The 5,916-nt window shown below is 43.3% G+C and overlaps 1 protein-coding gene across 3 annotated transcripts in view; it reads right to left on the reverse strand.

The window, feature by feature from the left end:
• The window catches only part of slc2a12 (solute carrier family 2 member 12), a 38,753-nt gene extending 36,361 nt beyond the window's left edge, over nucleotides 1-2,392 (reverse strand). For 2 of the 3 annotated variants that reach the window (XM_048596916.1, XM_048596914.1), the window contains exon 1: nucleotides 2,095-2,392. The gene's annotated coding sequence lies outside the window, so the exon portion shown is untranslated. Of the gene's footprint in view, nucleotides 1-1,815; nucleotides 2,010-2,094 lie in introns of those variants that run through there. The other variant, XM_048596915.1, reaches the window with a different exon arrangement.
• Between the last annotated feature and the right edge of the window lie 3,524 nt (nucleotides 2,393-5,916).

A 5,916-nucleotide genomic window follows, 5' to 3' on the forward strand; every position in this document is an offset into this window, starting at 1 on the left:
ATTACCGCCAGTGCACCTGCTATTTCTCCCGCCATCTCTTTTAGTACTCTGGGATGCATTCCATCAGGACCAGGAGACTTATCAATCCTTAGCTCCATTAGCTTGCCCAACACTACCTCTTCCGTAATAATGATTGTTTCCAGGTCCTCACCTACCTTCGTCTCTTTGTCAATTACTGGCATGTTATTAGTGTCCTCCACTGTGAAGACCGATACAAAAAACCTGTTCAATGCCTCGGCCATTTCATCATATCCCATAACTAAATTCCCCTTCTCATGCTCTAAAGGGCCAACGTTTACTTTAGCCACTCTTTTTCGTTTTATATATTTATAGAAACTTTTGCTATCTGTCTTAATATTCTGTGCTAGTTTTTTCTCATGTTCTATCTTACTTTTCTTTATAGCTCTTTTTGTGGCTTTCTGTTGACCTTTAAAGTTTTCCCAATCTTCTAGTTTCATGCTGTTTTTGGCCACTTTGTATGCCGTCTCTTTCAATTTGATAGCCTCCCTTATTTCTTTAGACACCCATGGCAGATTACCCCTTTTCTTACAGTCCTTCCTTTTCACTGGAATATACTTTTGCTGAGCACTTTGAAAAATTGCTTTGAAAGTCCTCCACTGCTCGTCAACTGTCCCACCATAAAATCTTTGTTTCCAGTTTACTTTAGCCAAGTCCTCCCTCATTCTATTGTAGTTCCCCTTGTTCAAGCACAGGACCCTGGTATTGGATTTTATCTTCACACTCTCCATCTGTATTCTAAATTCAACCATAACTTCAGGAATTTTTTTTTTTAAGAATTAAATCTGCTATTCAGCTACTGGATGGATATTTGAAGTAATATTGCAAATCAAATTAGCAAACGTGTGCTCTTGGTAGGAATTGTCACCTGCTGGAAGTATGAATCCTGCAAACAGCATAAGTATTCCTCATCAGTTACCCTGCGTTTCGACAAGCAGGTAACTGTGGGAGGCGCATTGCAATTTCCCAAAATGCACTCATACCAGGAATCGGTCAACTCCTTTACTGAGCAGGCTAACACAGTGTGTCTGTGTGAGTAAGGGCAACCAGAAGGAAGACCTCAAACGAATTAAGAAGAGAACTCAGCAGGTCTGGCAGCATCTGTTTTCTCCTCCACAGATGCTGCCAGACCTGCTGAGCTTTTCCAGCAACTTTGTTTTTGTTCCTGATTTACAGCATCCGCAGTTCTTTTGGTTTTTATTACCAGGAGAACTCTTGCTTTTCCTGAGCCCATGCGAAAAAAAACAAATTTCTTATCCACTTGGTGTGCACAGGGTGCCTTCTCATCCAAAAGCAGAAATTGCCGGCGAAACTCAGCATTCTCATCCATGTGTTTCCCAAATTGTGCAAATGAATGCCTATAATTGGCCAGAGATTACAATTTCATATTTAAAGTTCCTCGTGCGTCTTTCAGGTAAGACATAACAATTGCACAATACGGACCTTGGAAGTCAAGGGAACAGTATAACAGCCTCCATTCCAATTAGACAACACCCCACCCTCATCCGGACAGCCACAAAATATATGAACGTCCGTTGAATTTCTCTCTATGCTTTCTGTTTCAATCGTTTGCTCCAAAAGCATTCCACATCCGCAGGGTTCCTTGATCATAAAATAAAGTTTCTCCTGTTACGTACCATATCTGTACTTAATTTTGTATCCTGATCCCTTTGTTGTAGGCTCCTCAGCTAAAGGGAATACTGTAATATATTAAACTCTATCATAACTACTGGACTGTTTTACAAGAGCAAAAGTCATAATCGTTTTAAAAAATCATTTACCCACAGGTCGACATACCTCCGTTCAGTCCTTGAGTTTCGAAACAAGACCTTTTTTCGTGAATACTATGATCATAACTGCAATACACACTACCGGGTGTAGGACGTCAATTAACTGATTGGAACTTAAAAGTCAATGATAACAATTAAATGGAGGGTTTTACTTCCTGCATATCTCGTGTATATATAATCCAACTGCCTCGGTGCCACGCTGGTTGCTAGCTTACACTGAACAATACAAGAGAGCGTAAAATGGAAAGGAAAACCAAAAGGACATGAGGATGTTAAATCAACCTACATCACGCGGACTGCAGCGGTTCGAGAAGGCAGCTCATCACCACCTTCTCAAGGGCACCAAGGGACTGGCAATGAATACTGGCTCAGCCAGCCACGTTCACGTCCAGCGAGTGAGTTAAAATAAAGTAAACGGTTGGTATCAACACAGCAGGAAAACAACACTTGTCAAAATAAAGAAGAAACCAACTAGGAAACGGAATAGATCTTCAATTGGAGACGGTGTACAGTGTTCCACGCCCACACTCAAGCGCCACCTATTTACGCAAGTCTAAAAATAGCGATCCATCTTGTTTATTGAACACACCTATGAAAGGTTTGCATGTCGCTGACCTTTTACTGCTCAGTATACATACGGTCCTGACAACAGTTTCCTCCCAATCAGTAGGCGTCCTGCCTATAATAGTGAGGCTAGTGGAACGGAGAGGCACAATGAGGCCAGGATTTAAAAGAGTTTTCCAGAAGTTCTAAAAATGTGAGAGATTATAGACATAGGGAGAGACAAAGCCTGAATGTGATCTGGTGAACAATTCTGTTTCGTATCGCAAGACGTCAGGCGGGAGGAGTGAAATATACGGACATAGGCCATGGAAACGCTCTCACTGCCTTACGTGGCCCAGGCTATTTTGATACTGAGCTGGGACCAGTGCCCAAGACAAATGTGTTGTTAAATTTTGGGACATAAAGTCCCCTACCCTCCACCTCCACACTTTGATCTCATTTCATATCCTCCACTCAGGAATGGCTGTAAGTGGGACTGTTTTAGGGAGAGAGCGGTAGACATCGAGGAAGGAGAGGTGTCAAACAAAACTCAAAAATATACAGGGATAGCACTGGGGCCAGGGTTGGGCTGAAAGGCTAGTGAGAGCTGGGGTAGTGAAGTGGAAAATAAATGGTGGGGGGGTGGAAGTGGTGATGGTGGGGGGAGAATGAGAGCTGAGGTTATGACTGTGGGATCTGGGGCAGGGTGGGTGAGAGCTGGGGTCTATGGCTATGGGATATGGGGCAGGGTGGGTGAGAACCAGGAGATTTGGCTGTGGGACCTTGGGTAGGGTACATGAGAGCCATTGGACTATAACCTGGTGTTGTGTGATTTTTGACCTTGTCCATCCCAGTCCAACTCCAGCACCTCCACATCAAGATTTTCACTTGGTCTTGCACACTATTTCTCTCGCCATGGATCCCCAGCATTAACAGCTATGTGAGAGGGAGAAGAGGCAGCTCGAACTCACTCCAGATGCTCCATTTTCTGAAGGAGACGGTGGTGCCAGTGGAAACCCACGAGGATAAGAGACAGACAGACACCCTGTTCCATTACCGTTCACAACTGGATGTGACAAGACTGCAGAGCTTAAATCTGGTCTGTTGGCTGTGGGAATCACTTTTATCTCTGTCTATCACTAGCTGCTTATGCTATTTAGCATGCAAGTCGTCTTGTTTTGGAGCTTCTGCAGGTTGACATCTCACTTTTAGGTAAGCCTGATGCTGCTCCTGGCATGCCCTCCTGCACTCATCATTGAACCAGGGTTGATCCCCTGGCTTGATGGTAATGGTAGAGTGGGGATACACCAGGCCATCAGGTTGCAGATGTTTTGGAGTCCAATTCTGCTGCTATTGATGGCCCACAGTGCCTCATGGATGTCTTAATTTGCTAGATCTGTTTAATATCTTTCTCATTTTGCACACTGATACTGCCACACAACTCAATATATAAGTGCTCGTGTATAGGCTTCTCACCACCTGATGGGAGTCATCTCCTATCTAAGGAGGGATGACATAATTGTGAATATTTACCTGAACAGTGAGAATCTGAATCAGCCAATTAATTCATCGTGATCACCATCACACTGCAACTGCTCCCCCACCCCATGGAGCAAAACCTCGTACCCGAAGTCAAGATGCTGTGGCTTGGTGCTCCTGGTTTTCTCCAAAGCTTGCAATAGCACCACCTGCAATAACCTTCTCTAAAAATGTAATTGGCAGAAAGTGAGCAGCAGCCAGTGCCATGGGTAGTGAAGCCTGGGGACTTTTTTTTGGTTTATAGTGAAAGATTTTAACTCACTGGTGGGAAACAAAGGAATGGTGACTGAGAAATCTCACAGCACAGATCTTTGAAGGCAGCAGGAAATGTAGATAAGGTGGTTAAGGCAGCATGTAGCATACTTACCTTTAATAGTTTAGGCATGGAATATAAGAACAAGTTATGATAGAGCTGCATATAATATTACAAGTAGAGTACCATGTGCAGTTCTGGTCACCACACTTGAGGAGGAACATGATTGCATTAGAAAGGGTGCAGAAGGATTCATCAAGATGTTACCTGGGTTGGAGCAATGCATCTATGAGGAGACACTAGATAGGCTGGGCTGTTTTGCGCAGAGCAGAGAAGACTGAGGAGGGATCTGATTTAGGTGTTCAAAGGTCCAAGGGGCATAGACAGGGTAGACAATAAGAAATGTTACCCCTTAGTAGAGAGGTCAGTAACCAGGGGGCACAATTTTAAAGTGAGGAACATAAGGTTTAGAGGAGATTTGAGGAAAGATTGTTTCATCCAGATGCATTGTGTATATCTGGAGCTCACCACCTGAAAGGGTGGTGGAAGTGGCAACCCTCGATATATTTAAGAAGTATTTAAATGAACACTTGAAATGCCACAGATTACAAGGCTGCAGACCAAGTTCTGGAAAATCGCATTAAAATAGATAGATCTTTGAAGATTGGTGTGGATATGCTGGGCCGAACGGCCTCTCTCTGAGCTGCAAAAACCTTATGACTCAATGACTCTACCATCTAATTTTATAAAGCACAATTCAGTGGGCCAGTAGAGAGTTGGAGCAGTATGTTTATTAAGTAAGACGAATGAGGTCAGGCTGAGCTGGTGTAACTGTTTTATCAGGTGACAGCCAATTAAAAACCACTCCTTGAAATGGAATCTAGAGAAGCAGACAGAGAGTAGAAATATAGAGATGGGGGGGTGGAATTTCAAGAACTAACACACATGATCCTCTCCACTTTGCTTTTATACTAAATGTTTAATTCACTGCCACTTGTGTACATAATTTGGAAGCTGCCCACTATAGTTTGAAATCAAATGATTGAACGGAGATTGTGTTGCAACAATACAGCTGTTATGGCTTTTGAAATTTGATTTCATTGTATCACTGAAGTGGCTTGGATTGTGAGCTGACTGAGTCTGCTGTTGTGTTACATATTTGAGAAAGACACTCTTTCCCTGTTGTTTCTTCAATGGCCTCTCGCAATCCTTTTGCCAGTTTTTTACATAACAGTAGAACTGAAGATAGCCTTAGTCATAGCTTTGTGCTTATATCTGATTTTTCACTTATTTTACTGACAAGCTCTGAAATAAGCGCAAGATTAAAGTGACAAGTGAGCTGGAGGTTGCGCCTGTGAAATGAACAGAGCTGTTCCCCGAAGTGATCACTCAGTCTGCAGTTGATCTCCCATGTGTAGGAAAGTCACAGCAAAAACAACAAGTGCTAGATGAAGTTGAAAGAGACACAGTAAATTGCTGGTCCATTTGCTTGATCCAAGCAAAATAACCTGAAAGGGAGAGGTAAGAACGTTTCAGAGATAATAGGAACTGCAGATGCTGGAGAAGGGTCTAGGCCCGAAACGTCAGCTTCCCTGCTCCTCTGATGCTGCTTGGCCTGCTGTGTTCATCCAGCTCTACACAGAGGTAAAAACGTGTCTATCTTTGCATAGAAAGGTGCCACTGGAAAGGATGGGAGAGTTGTGAGTGACTGAGAAGTGGACCAGGGTCGGAGAGGACGCAGTACTTTTGGAATATTCAAAGGTGGGGGAGTGG

Source organism: Rhincodon typus, chromosome 5 (assembly GCF_021869965.1).
Source record: "Rhincodon typus isolate 14 chromosome 5, sRhiTyp1.1, whole genome shotgun sequence".
NCBI lineage: Eukaryota > Metazoa > Chordata > Chondrichthyes > Orectolobiformes > Rhincodontidae > Rhincodon > Rhincodon typus.